A 15,551-nucleotide genomic window follows, 5' to 3' on the forward strand; every position below is an offset into this window, starting at 1 on the left:
AACTCTATAAGGGATTAGCTTATCCCAGGACTACTCTGTCTGGAACTCTTTGTTTAACTTATTCCCATTAATCAAAAAAAAAAAAAAAAGTCCATACAGATATCCGGTTGTAAAATCGCTACTACAAATACCAACTCTTCGCATAATAATTTTGTTGTATTTATTAATTTTTTTTAAAAAAACATTTATAAATGTTTTACTTTTTAATACATCTATATTATATGCATCTAAAATTTGACTTAAATATGAAAAAAATTCTAAAGATAATAAAACACAAAAAATAAGAAAAAAAAACTCCAACTATTTTTAAAGACTAAAAACCAAACTGAGAGAATATTGTTTACTTAATTTTTTTTTATAGAATTTATTATGGAGTGACTCTGGATTGTTTTGGGGGAGATGGTTAAAAACTGATTTTTGGAATTTTTTTTAAAACTGTTTTCACTATTTCATGTGAGAGGTAATATGACCCAAAATGAGTTAAAAACTGACTTTTAACTTTTGATATATATTGCCAAAACAACCCTCCATCTGTAAAAATTATTGGGGTCACCACTGTCCAAAATAATAGGCCACATCTCTTAAGATCAAATATGAAATTTAGGGAATTTGAAGATTTCATGGGCTTACAAAAATCTTATTTTAATGGTTTGAACTATTAATTGAATTTGTAAAGTTCTCAATGTATATAATCAATACGAACAAATAAAATCAAATGTTATGAATATCAGATTGATTTAAATAAAATGATATATATTGAATATACTACAAAATAAATGGTTCAGATCATAAAAATAAGACCCATGATGAGTCTTACGAATCTCTTAAATTCTCTCAAATTCTGAGAGAAGTCCATTTAATGATGGAAAGTTATAAAATATAATTATGATGATAAAAACAAGAAATGGTAGAAAAATGACAATATAGTGATTTAAAAAAAATTTGGGTATGACATCAGCTATTCATGGGACAATTTATAATGAGATTACAAATCTCAGGGAGGGGGATGTAATTTTTCAAACATTAGGGGAGAATATGTATTAAACAGAAATCTCATGAGTGACAGTATAATTTACTCAAAATATTATATATTTTTGGATAAATTATATTAAATCCCCTCAAACTATCAGTCATTTATACTTTACCCCCTAATGTTTTAAACATAACAATTATCCCCTCAAACTATTTGAATTTGAATATTAAGTCATTTTATTAGTCATTTGTTAGATATTTAGATAAAAAATTGTCAAGTGCTGTGCCCTTGATGATTATATTAAATTTTGTGATCAAATTACTTGATTTTATTTTTTATAAAAAATTTAATATGATTATCATGTGCACAACACTTAACAATTTTTTTAATCTAAATATCTGACAAATAACTAACTGAAAGACTTAATGTTTAAATTTAAATAGTGTGAAATGATAATTATTGAATTTAAAACATTAAAACATAAAATATGAATAACCGATAATTTGAAAACATTTAATATAACACTACAACACTGCTCCGGGTGTTCAGAAGGTTCTTCAGAACTATAAGAATTTTCAAGATATCATTGTCATTTTGGGGATGGATGAGCTCAGTGAAGATGATAAGTTGACTGTTTCTCGTGCTCGTAAGATCCAACGGTTCTTGAGCCAGCCTTTCCATGTTGCTAAAGTGTTCATTGGAGCACCAGGAAAATATGTGGAGCTAAAAGAGAGCATTACCAGTTTCCAAGTAAAAAAAAATTTGTGATGGTTTTGCACAATAGACTTAATTTGCCTTATCTTATGAGGACATTATTTAGACATTGCAGCTAGTCTACTCTCTCGATTTTTGCATTTGTTGTGCACATGTTATTTTGATTTAAAAATTAGGGCAAATTGCCAATACCCCCTTGAGGTTTAGCAAAAATAGAGACTGTCCCCAAAGGTTCTAGAAATTGCATCCTGTCCCATCAAATTTTAAATCACATTACAATTTCTCTCCTCTGTTGGTCCACTCCACCATAAGGTCAACTAATGGATCTTGCTTACATCGGCACTAACAAATTCCATAGTCCCAATTTTGATCCTAATAATCCGTACCCAAGCCCGCACCGAAAACCAACCCTAATAACCCATACCCAAATCCAAACTCAGGAAAGGGTATAGAGTGATAGTGAGTGGGGTGAGAGGGAGAGGGTGGTGGCTAAAGGTTAGACAGAGTGATGGGGCTAGGGGATTGACGGCTAAAGTGGTGGTCGTGAAACTGGTGGGAAACAATGTTTTGGTTGTGGCTTTTATGTTCAGTAATACTATTGCCAACTGCATAAAGAGTATTTAATTACTATATTGAACCATTTTCTCGTGCTGTTTTCAAAATCATTTAACCTGACATACATATGGTGATTAATGCAGAGAGTCCTGGATGTAAATAATTAATATACATGTAACCATAATAATAAAGCAGAATTGAACTTTACAGGATCTTGAATTCAATACAACTCAAGAATAAAAAAAACAGACCTTTGTCAACCATTGAATTAGAGAAGTTGAGAAAATAATCCTAATAGTTGAACCTCGAATTCTTGGCTCATCTTTTTCTCTCTGTCTCTCTTTATTAGGATGACTATAGAACTTAGAGTGATGGAAAAATACTCATATCATGTAAGGGGAGTCATCTATGTTTATATAGAGGAGAGAAGAGGGTTAGATAAACTCTATCAGAAGAATTCTTATCTATCAAGGTTTCCTTCTTATCTTATAAGAGTAATTATATTAAAATTCTAATTAATGAACTTAATCTCAAATATTGGCTTTATCTAATTGTGGAATCCAAATAAAATAAAACATGTAAGGAATATGTAGGCTATTGGGCTACACTAGAAAATAAATCCAACATTCTCCCACTTGGCCTATTAAGCCGATTATGATGTGACCATGAGGCTTTTTTTTTTTTTTTTTTTTTTTTGTCAAAATATGCAATTTATAAAAATTTTGACCCATTGGATTTCATACTAAGAAACTTTGACACGTGATCACGAATTTTAAAAATAGCCAATAAGTTTAGATATATTAGAAACTATAATACTGTGATTACTTCAAATCACCAATGTGAGTCATAGCGGTTATATAACATTTTATGTCATATTTCCTTTTATGCACCACACCATCGATAACCTTCACTAACCCAATCCATTATTGGGATATGTAATTATTTGCCTGAAAGGCCCCTGTAATTTGTCTTGTTAAGACATTTCTTGTTTATCAATATTCAAATTAATGTGTACACACACTTTTAGAATAGGAAAAACAGAAACAAAATTATTATTGCGCAAATAGTGTCAAATAAAAAATAAGCACTCAAGATTATCCATACGCATCATGGGTTGCTTAAAAGACTCATCCTGATAGAATGCTCTTTGTATGTCTTTGGTAGCAATCCCTTTGTGAATGGATTAGCAATCATAAGAGAGGTGCTTAAATTTTCAATTAACACTTGTTGTTTCTAGACTCTTTCTCTAACAATTAAGTACTTTATGTCCATGTGTTTGGAACCACTGGAGTACATTCCATTCTTAGAAGGGGAAAAAAAAATGTTGTGGTATTGTCACAATATATCTTCAGCAGCCTGACAATTAAGTCAACAACACCAAGTCCTAAGATGAAATTTCACAACCATAAAGCATGATGTGTAGCCTCAAACCAAGCCACAAACTCAGCCTCCATAGTTGATGAAGCAATAGTGGACTGCTTCATCCTCTTCGATGAAATTGCCCCACTAGCTAGTAGAAAAACAAAACCTAATGTAGATTTTCTACTATTAAGGCAACCAGCAAAATCTGAGTCTGAGTATCAGGTCACTTCCAACTGTTCTGATCTCCTATAGGTGAGCATATAGTCCTTTGTTCCCTGAAGATATCTCATAACCTTCTTTACTGTCTTCTAATGTTCCATTCCAGGATTACTTTGGAATCTTCCCAACATTCCAACTACAAAACTAATATCTGGCCTGGTACGTGTATTGGCATACATCAAGCTCCCTATTGCTAATTGTAACAAGCCCGCGGGGGACCTCGCTACAGCTCGGACTCGATTTGTGTAGTCACGGTTCTAAGTCTGAACCAAAGAGTCCAAATCCGGTAAATCGTTTTGTGAAAAAAAACTGATTTTTGAAAGAAGTGCCAAACATGGACTGCTTTGCCAGATACAGAGTCGCCACCTAAATATTTTATTTGGGAAATTTAGGAAACCCTGACTCGGTGCCAAAAGGCCACGTGTCCGTCATCACCAAAGTTGCCTCGGCTCGGGAACTTGGGTACGATTGGGGAAGGTCACTTCGTGAGCACCCCCGCTCGCCCGGTCATAGACCGGCCTCTACTAACCATGATATCAATTTTTGAAAACATTGTGTGCTCTTATTCCGGTTATTAGCCTAGGTTACTATGTGATGCGCACAGCATACAAGTATAGACCGGGTCGCCTGAATTGGAACAAAACATTTCGTGCTTGTTTTTGAAAATGGTTTGCTACCCGCAGGTAGGCTTGAAACGTTTGATGTTTTACTCCAATTCAGATAACACAGCCTCCACCCACAGGCATTCAGGCAGTTAAATCATGTAAGCACATAGCCTCATGGTAAGCATGCTATCATGGCATTCACTCACACGCATGCAAGGATGCTAAAGCATAAAGCTTACCGAGTACTCCAAGCCAAAAACAGAAACTACATTAGAAATCATGCATGATCCTAAGTATACAAAGATGCTTAATGCAACACATGCAAAATGCAACTATAGTAGGCTCGGCTATTCTAAGATGGCATATGAAATGCTACAACTAACATGTATTCAACTTTGAAATTGAAAGTACAATGCAGTTAGTATGATGCGCCGAGCCCGGTGCATGCAATACAGATGAATGAATGCAAAACATGCTGTCATACTGTATGCTAATTTAAACATGCCCTAATCTAACCATAAAAAGCGGATAAATAAAAGGGAGAAAGACGTGGGGTTGGAAGACATACATCACACTCACCCACACTTATTACAGTTGTGCCCTCACTCAGAGGGTCCGAATAAATATACAGTCCGAATATTACAGTCCCGAATAAAAGAATATTACAGTCCGAAATATTACAAAATTCTAATTAATTAATGAATTAACTAGAAAGCAAATAAACTGGCGTGCAAGCCAGGGACTGCCTTGCTTCTGATGGATGATGCATGTCCGGATTGTCTTGCGCGGAAATCCACCGGAATGCCCCGATTAGCCTCTGTTTACATCTGTTCTTGAAATGCGTGCCAAGCCCCAAAAAGTTGCTGATTCCTGATTTTGCTGCAACAGAGAGCAGGAAAGGGGCATAGCAATGTATCTGCACAGATATATGCATGTCTCGATCTTCGTGCCACCAATCACGCATACCGAGGCATGATGGCCGAGGAGTCGAAATGCACAACTCAATATAGGATGAATGCACATGAAACTACAGCTAAAACCTAACTCCATCATGGATAATCCGGAGTGTCGGTGACTGGGGAATTGAGACACATTCTGTCACTCGGAGTACGAAATGTACCTCGTTTCCCGTGCCCGGGCTAACTCCTATTCCGGACATGATGCAATATGCATGATATGCATGAAATGCAACTAATATATAATCCTAACATACTCAATGCTATGAAAATGAGATGCCTCGAAATATGTGCACGCGGGCACGCAAACCGAGAAAATGACAGAATGCTGAAAATAAGGTGCCTCGAAATGCGTGCACACGGGCACGCAAACCGAGGCGATGATATGTGCAATGAAAATGAGATGCCTCGAAATGCGTGCACGCGGGCACGCAAACCGAGGCGATGACAAATGCAATGAAAATGGGATGCCTCGAAATGCGTGCACGCGGGCACGCAAACCGAGGCGATGACAAATGCAATGAAAATGAGATGCCTCGAAATGCGTGCACGCGGGCACGCAAACCGAGGCAATGGCAGATACAATGAAAATGAGATGCCTCGAAATGCGTGCACACGGGCACGCAAACTGAGGCGAGGACAGATACAATGAAAATGAGATGTCTCGAAATACGTGCACATGGGCGCGCAAACCGAGGCGATGATATGTGTCTCGAAATACGTGCACGCGGGCACGCAAACCGAGGCAATGATATGTGTCTCGAAATACGTGCACGCGGGGGCACGCAAACCGAGGCGATGGTATGTGTCTCGAAATACGTGCACGCGGGCACGCAAATCGAGGTGATGATATGGAAATGACAATTGGACTTATACCAACATGAGTGAGCCTCAGCCGCACTCACATGGGATGCCGACGGATAAAAGTGAAGTGCCTCGAAATGCGTGCACACGGGCACGCAAACCGAGGCGATGATAAAATGGAATGGAATGACATAAAAATGACAAATAGGCTTATACCAACATGAGTGAGCCTCAGCCACACTCACATCGGATGCCGGTGGCAGAAAATGAGGTGCCTCGAAATGCGTGCACACGGGCACGCAAACCGAGGCAATGCATACGCAATGAAAATGACATGGAAAATGACAAATGGACTTATACTAACATGAGAGAGCCTCAGCCACACTCACATAAGATGCCGATGGCAGAAAATGAAGTGCCTCGAAATGCGTGCACACGGGCACGCAAACCAAGGCAATGCATACGCAATGCAAATGACATGGAAAATGACAAATGGACTTATACTAACATGAGAGAGCCTCAGCCACACTCACATAAGATGCCGATGGCAGAAAATGAAGTGCCTCGAAATGCGTGCACACGGGCACGCAAACCGAGGCAATGATAAAATGATATGAAATGACATGGAAATGATATGCAAGCATACTAATGGAATTTCAGCAACAAAATATGAGGGAAAACAGTCCCGAAATGAAGCGAAATGACATGAAATGCAAGGAAATGTCCCGAAATGCAACATTGGGCATCCGAAATGGCCTATAGCCATACTAAACATGCACAACATGGACATGCAATGCAAAGACAGAAGCTAGACAGTCCCAAAATAAACACTTTTCCAGTTATAAACATGGCCAAACAGCAAATATAGGTATGGCAAAAATAGCATACAAGAATAGGGGCCAAGATAGGGGTAATGAAGCAAGTGGTATAAGCTAAACCCAAACTGAAAAAATTCCTTCTACAACACTGAAGATGGACCAAAAATATGAACATTTACAGCATATGGCAGCCTCAAAATCAGTATACAAACATGCTAAAAATATGATGCAAAATAAGGCTCAAAAGGTGCTAAAACATGAAGTGTATAAAATAATCACCAAACAGAAAAAAAGTGTGAATGAAACATGAAGTATAGGCCAAAATAAGACCACTTTCAGTTCGGACCAAGGTCCAAAAACAGAAACAAAGAGGGCTACTAATTTATGCAAAAAAAGGGGCCAAATAGGGGATATAACTACAAGTGACACATGGAGGCACCAAATGGTGAGGGGCCCTTCAACAATGTTGAAGAAGGGCCCAAAATAAGCACATTTACAGATTACAACATGCTCAAAAACAGATTACATATAGGCTAAAGATAGCATGCAAAATGTTGACATACAAGAGGGTCAATGAAGCAAGTGCATCATGGAGGGCTCAAACAGGGTTGAGCCCTTAATGAAAAGTGAAAATGAGCTCAAAAGAGGGCCACTTTCAGTTATGGCCGGAGCTCAACACAAAAAGCATGCATGGCTTACATATTGATCAAGAAAAAGGGTCAAAAGGGTCAAAGTATTACTTACCCTTGAAGATCAACACTTTTGTTGCTTCTTGGATGGATTTGCAGCTTCTTTAGCCTTCAAGAATCCTTCCTTGTTGCTGGAAATGAGATGGTGGTGGTAGAGCTTGGTGGTGTAGAAGGAATGATGGTTAGGGACTTAGGGTTTTTTCAAGAATTGAGAAGGAAGAAGATGGAGTTGGCTATGGAAGCTTGAAGATGAAAGTTTCTAACCCTTGTCAAGAAGGACCTCAGCTGGTTATATGGACAAGAAGATGGGTGTAAAGGTGGGGCCAAAAGGAGGCAATCTTTCCCCACAAAATATCCCCGAATTGGGATATTTTCTGGGGGGAAACAGCTGGACAGCTGTAAAGCACACACAGTGAGGAAGCAGGCCGGCCCATTGCTTTGGCTGCAGGTGGCTGGCCGGCCACCCCCCCTAGCCGGCCGGCTAGGGGTCAAAAGGTTCAATCAAATTTGGTGGCCGGCCACCACATGGTGATGTTCCCCTAGGTCTCCTCATCACAACCATGTGGTTCAAAGTCCAAGAAAATGGGTCCAAGGGGTTCAACATTGGCTCAGAAAGAGGGGTTCAAAAGGGTCAATCAACATTAATGGCCGGCCACCACTTTTTAGTGGCCTCCCATGTGTGTACATCACAAATATGTGGTTGAAAGTTCGAGAAAATGGGCCCAAGGTGTTCAACATTGCAGTTAAAGAGGAGGGGCAAAAATGGAAAGAAAAATTAGTAGTCGGCCATGGGTTTTTAGGAGCCTCCCAGGTGTGTAGATCACAGATATGTGGTTGAAAGTTGACAACACTAACCTTAGGGTATTCAACATTAGCCCGGAAGTGCGAAAAACGGGCGTCGGGAGGCTCCGGAGGAGAGATAACTGGTTGCTGCAACAATTGCTGGCCTCCCACCCTTCAGTGACCTTCCTGGTGATAAAACAGAGGTACCTGCCAAAAATGAACGAAAACCGATGCAAAACGAATGTTCGGGGGCCAAAACACGCAGTCTGGGGCCCCGGAAACTGCCCGTTAAACACCGAAAGTGGCGTTCGGCCACGAAGTGGGTTTCTCAGACCCCAGTGTCCCTCAAAAGGGAGAAAATAAGATGTATGCCAAAAATCAGAGTAAACGGAGATGGTTAGGCGGTCCCGAACCGAGGCACACGGCCTGACGGCTCCCAAAACCGAGAACCGGACTCCGAAATGGGCAAAATGGCCTACGGCCACCAAATGTAGCCTGCAGACATTGAGAGATGGTCTACAGGACCTCTTCCTTCCCTCAGGAAAAGAAACAGAGAAAACCGAGTCTGGTTCGCAAACCGAGACAAGGCACAGAAAAGGGTTCGGGAGTCCGGAGGCAGGGCTCACGGCCGCGATTCTGGAACTTCTGAACGAGCACATTATGCAACATCACCAAGCGCTCAATTGGTGACGTCTGAGTCTTAAGGTCGGTCAAAAATGGGGTGTCTACAGTTGCCCCTCTTTGACAGAACTCGGAAGTCACAAGTGACGGGAGTGAATGTCAAAGCCCAGAGACGACCCATTTTTGACAAGGCCGAAGACTTAGACAAACATACAAGATAAACAGAGACGTGCCCGCAGGCAGGGGGGCAAAAATGCAAATGATATGCAAGAAGATTTTGAAGATTGGACTTGTACGCTACGCGAAGCCGGTCTTGAAAGTTGGACTTATACGCTACGCGAAGCCGGTTTGAAGATTGGACTTATACGCTACGCGAAGCCGGTTTGAAAGTTGGACTTATACGCTACGCGAAGCCGATTTGAAAGTTGGACTTATACGCTACGCGAAGCCGATTTGAAGAGTGGACTTATACGCTACGCGAAGCCAAGTTGAAGAGTGGACTTATACGCTACGCGAAGCCAATTTGACGAGTGGACTTATACGCTACGCGAAGCCGATTTGACGAGTGGACTTATACGCTACGCGAAGCCAAGTTGACGAGTGGACTTATACGCTACGCGAAGCCAATTTGAAGAGTGGACTTATACGCTACGCGAAGCCAGATTGAAGAGTGGACTTATACGCTACGCGAAGCCGATTTGACGAGTGGACTTATACGCTACGCGAAGCCAAGTTGACGAGTGGACTTATACGCTACGCGAAGCCAAGTTGAAGAGTGGACTTATACGCTACGCGAAGCCAATTTGAAGAGTGGACTTATACGCTACGCGAAGCCAGATTGAAGAGTGGACTTATACGCTACGCGAAGCCAAGTTGAAGAGTGGACTTATACGCTACGCGAAGCCAGATTGAAGAGTGGACTTATACGCTACGCGAAGCCAAGTTGAAGAGTGGACTTATACGCTACGCGAAGCCAGATTGAAGAGTGGACTTATACGCTACGCGAAGCCAAGTTGAAGAGTGGACTTATACGCTACGCGAAGCCAGATTGAAGAGTGGACTTATACGCTATGCGAAGCCAAGTTGAAGAGTGGACTTATACGCTACGCGAAGCCAGATTGAAGAGTGGACTTATACGCTACGCGAAGCCAAATTGAAGAGTGGACTTATACGCTACGCGAAGCCAAGTTGAAGAGTGGACTTATACGCTACGCGAAGCCAAGTTGAACTCAAGATTATGCAAAGAGAGCTGTAATGAAGCAATTATGCGAAATAAATGCAACATTTTAAGCGAATGCTAGGCAAGCAAGTAAACTCGAGCCAAACTACACCTCGTGCAGAAAGGATGTAAGAAAATTATGGAATTCTCACTGCGAATACAGTGTGCATGTGTGATAGATACACAGAGCGAACATGTGATTGATACACAAAAAGGTGAGCACAAAGTGTGATAGATGCACTAAGTGAACAAAGTATGATTGATATACTAAATGAATGAAGTGTGATTGATACACTAAATAAATGATCTTAAAACGGAACTTCTTTGAATGAACCGTACATACAATATTGTGCATGAAATGAGAAAGAAACTTGATAGGTACAATGCATTACAATGCATGATGCTTAAGGAAAGCAATAAATGGACAAAACAGCACTTTAGAAAGCACCTCATGAGGTGAGTGGCGGTGAACCGCTCTGCTCCGATGGGGATCTTCCCCTGTGCTCTTCAAACACTTACCTTCATCTCACAGTACAAAGACTCTGAAATACTGACAAGGGTTCTTCACGTAGAACACTTTGGATGTTGCCTTTCTTCCTGATCATATTCACAACTTTCCCTATTCTCCAACGGGGTGACAGACTAGGTTGGTTCAGTATCCAGAATTGAGGTGCATACATGCTATCTCAACCTATGGGGCTTCCATACAGATTTCAAGCCGAGGACATGCCTCTGGGTATTTAAACCAGACTTTAGTCTCGGAAATCCCGAACCTTTACGTTCTAGGCATCAGCCATTCGAACTCTAGTTTCCACCGTCGCAGTTGGCCTCCTAGGAACTCATTGCGAACACAGCCAAGATGCCTCTGGCAGGGAATGGTACTCAGGGAGAGCACTTGATCGCCATTCTGGCTTGAAGCAGACTTGATCTTGAGCTTGAGGTAGAGGCACACTCATACTTCGGAGCTTTGGCAAGACTTAAAGAGGTATACATCACGGAATGTAGTCTCGGAACTTACTGAAGTTGAAACAAACTCAGATGCTCGACATTTCCACTTTTGCTTTTGCTTTGCAGTCCAGAACCATATATAGCTTCAGATAGGTCCTGGTTCTACTGTTCTCACATGAGCTAGGTTGAACCCTGCGGTTTTATGAAAGAATGAATCTTGTTTTGTACAAATGTGGAGAATGGCATGGCACTCGGAGCACAAAACGATTTTGTTCTTGAAATTCAGAGATGAGCTTTCGACCAAGTATTGAGCTTATGACTGAACGCAGCAAAACAACTCAACAAGGAAATAAAAGGCACACAACCTAGACACATCGAGTAACACTCGAAACGACTCAAAACAAGAATCGAGATAAAACAAAAAGACACGACACTCAGACGCGCACAGGGAGCCTGTTTCACCGGGTAGTGTTCCCCACCCTCTCTCATTTGTGATCCTCGCATCACTCGGCCCTCAAGCTCTATTTTTCTGAAAAAGCCCTTTTCTCACTTTTTCTCTCATCACACATCTCTCTATTCTTCAATCTCTCATTTTTCATCCCTCCCCTGGGTGGTTGATGGATGAACAGGAAGTTGCGAGCTCATGCCCAACATAATCAGCTCGCGGCTATTTCCTTCGGTGACCTCTGTCGATGCGTCGGATGAGGGAATGGAGCATCTCGATCCATTCCAATTCGTGCTTTGCACTCGGCTTGATACCTCGCTGCTTGGAGGATGAAAGAACTTTCAGCCATTCGTTGTTAACTTCGGTTATCCCCTTTTCTGGAAGGTAGAGTGCCCTTCTGGCAAGTATGTTGGCAATGGGGAAAAGACAGGAAGCCTAACTCAACTGTGCCCGTAGTTCATCATTTTGACCATTTTTTAGTTTTAGTTTTCTCCTAAAAAAAATTTTGACCAAAATGAGAGTTAGATCAACATACTTGTTCAATTTTCTGATTTAAAATCATGCAAGTTAGGCAGTGAGCACTGAGAGTTTTCCTTTTTTGGGTCCAAGAAATGGTCCAGTTTTGAAAATGGAATACTTTTCGAGAAGATTAGTCAACCTCAGTAAAAATTCTCAAAAACTATTTTCGCAAACGACCACTGCTCAACGAGCATGGGACCTACTCTTGAGATGCGCAACCTCGGATCCATGGCAATGGAAAATTGCCCCTTGTCTGAAGGACACTGCATGGCAACGGAATGTTGCCCCTTGTTTGAAATGACACTGCGGCGTTCTGAATGGCAACGGAAAGTTGCCCCTTGTTTGGATAGCACCGCAGCGCATTGAATGGCAACGGAAAGTTGCCCCTTGTTTGAATGACACCGCGGTGCATTGAATGGCAACGGAAAGTTGCCCCTTGTCTGAATGGCACCGTAGTGTATTGTAGCCAGTCCTCAGAGCGACGAACGCAACCAGACTCTCAGATATAGAGAAGGCAAAGATTATCAGAACCATTACATGGACATGATTGAGTTTGAAGTGTTTTAGGGCTGGACTTCATAATGAAGTTGCCTACGTATCCCAAACATGGGAATCAAGCCTTACGTAGTTCGGGGTTAAGGTACGCTCGGGTATTAACCTCTCCTTTTTAGGCTCTAACTTTTGCCAAGGCGCCCGTCGCGGGTTTTCGACCTTGCGAGCTTTGTTCTTCTTTTCTTTTCAATTCTTTTCATTTCTTTTCCTTTTTTGATTTTCTTTTTCTTGTTCTTTTCTTTGCATCTTTCTTTTTTGCTCTCTTTTTTTTTTGCATTTTTTTGCTTCTTCTTTTTTTTGTATTTTTCTCTTGCTCTAACTTTTGCCTGGGTCGCCCTTCCGGGTTTTCGGCCCAGCGAGCCTCTCAAGGGTAAAAGTATAACAAGTCCATGCCAAATGGTTTTGAGATCCTGGAGTCATCTGAACCCAGGAGAATGGCTGCTGTTTTGCTTTGTAAGCTTCCTCTGATGACATCTGATCTTCTTGATCTGACTTTCTTGCCTCTTGTTCGAGGGCTGCTTCAAATCTAACCACACAGGCCTCACATCGTAGTTGACCGTCGAACCTTCTGATTTCAAGTTCAAGGTTTGGAAGCGAAGGGGTTGAGTCTCGAGGCTGAGAGCGATCCTAGGCTGCACAATCTCAAGAGCGATTCCACACAGGTCTTCGCAAGACCGCGCAAAACATTTTGTTTTTGAAAGTTTTTAAGAAAGCGACGAATCACTCGCGCTGAAGGTAGTGTGAAACCAGTCTGGATCAAGCCAGGGTCCTTCTCAGTACTCACGCTAACAAGCATGATTTCATTCATTAAGGGCTTAGCATGCCTCTCTTTCTCTCAAATGATCAAAGTTTTGCGAATCCCGAGGAATTCCTTCCTCTTCGTTTTCACCGCAGTGTTCAAAAAGTTTTGAAAAACTTAGGTCAAATGCAATGATTTTGGGGTGCAGAAGAGAGCAGGTGGAATGTACTGCCATTTCATTCAAATCCCGGCACAACTAGCACATGGCAGAAGCAAATGTGAGAGTGTGGAAATCACTGCTGTTTCATTCAAAATCTGTTGGTACAACTGGCTCCCTGGCAGAAACAGACTCAAAACAAAACGAAAAGACAAACACAAAACAAAATGGTGATGCCCGAGGTAACACCCCCCGGAATCACCCGACTCCTATACAACAGGACTGACTCGATACAACAAGACAGACCCAAAACAAAAGAGACTGACTCAAAACAAAACGACAGACTCAAAACAAAACGACAAGACTGACTCAATACCCAAGTCAGAATGTAGCATTCACCAACTGCTCAAAACGGTGCGTGCCATACGTCATATCTGGAGTAAACTGAGTGCCGCCCACAGGTGGTTCATCCCTCGATCACATCACGTTATCCCCCACAAATTCACTGATCAAGTGCCGATAGGCTTTGCAGGACTTGGTGCGGGGATGACCCCGTTGTCAAACAAATCTTGTACATCATGGCGCAGACGAAAGCAACTGTCGGTGTCATGACCAGCTCGCTGATGGAAGGCACAGTAGTCGGCTGAGTTGTGCGAGAGAGGGAGGTTCTTTGGTAATGGCTGCGGCTCAAGGGGCTTCAAATGCCCTTTCTTGATCAAAACCTCTAGAGCCTTTGATAAAGGCATATAGAGGGCATGGAAGACCCTCCGACCTCGGGGTTGGTACTTCAAGGTTTGTGGATTTTTGCTGGACGCACCAGCAGGGGGATTAGCAGGTGCTGGCCTAGTTTGCTGATCTTTTCCGAGTGCAGGATTATAGCCGAAAGGAACGTTTCTGATACAACGACCCTTCTCCTGGCTTGCCCCTTGATTCAAACTGCCCCCAACTTGAGTGGCGAAAATGTCGTCCACAGTTTTTGCAATGACCGCGAACACTTGCTCTTTGTTCAGTCCCTCGGCTTTCAAAGCCTTAACAGCCAACAGAAGATATTCATGAGGATCCATGTCCACCTCTACCTCGTTCTTTCCACTCGCCTCCACTTTGCCAAGGGATTGGCTTTCCTCAAATGCTGCCCGTCCCAACATCGGGGAGTCTTTTGACATGAACTCCCTGGCATGTGATGTGGTTGATGACGGAGCCGATGTCCCGGAGGCCAAACCTATCACAGTTCTCTGAAGATCTTCCGAACCCTGTGCCATCACGGGTCTGCTGATGATGTGACTGGTGACTGTCGGATCAGATGAACAAAATGAACCCTAACTGGCCCTCCTTTGCCTTACCTCAGCGAAAGAACACTGATTTGCCCTTGAACTGAATTTTCGACCTGACAAAGTCTATCGACACGGATCCAATGTACCCGGGGGATATCGGAGCCTTCTGAAGCTATAGTTCCAAGACTACCTAGCAAAAGGGAAAACAGACAGCATCTCAGCCTGATTCCATCTGAACAGATACGAGCATAGTTGAATGAGTGTGTCCTCTACTGAATTCTGCCCCAAAATTCGGCTTCAAAATCTGAGTCTGATACCCGCAGGTAAAGCTGACTCCCAAATACTGATAGTAATGCCCGCAGGCCTGATGCCAAAATTCGCAAACTGGTGCCCGCAGGCCTGATACCCAAACTCATACACTGATACATGCATTCCTGTAGAGACGCACTCTAAAGCACATAACAGATAAGTGAGAGCCAAAAACACCCCTATGAAGGGGTAGGGTTTCCCTGTCCTATTTTGTCAGGAGTTAGGGTTTCACTACGCACGCAGCGGTTTCAAACAACCTATAAACGGGTAAGCAACCTGTCCTAGTTTGGAAT

The sequence above is a fragment of the Camellia sinensis genome, chromosome 15 (genome assembly GCF_055761805.1).
Source record: "Camellia sinensis isolate YWXY chromosome 15, ASM5576180v1, whole genome shotgun sequence".
Lineage (NCBI taxonomy): Eukaryota > Viridiplantae > Streptophyta > Magnoliopsida > Ericales > Theaceae > Camellia > Camellia sinensis.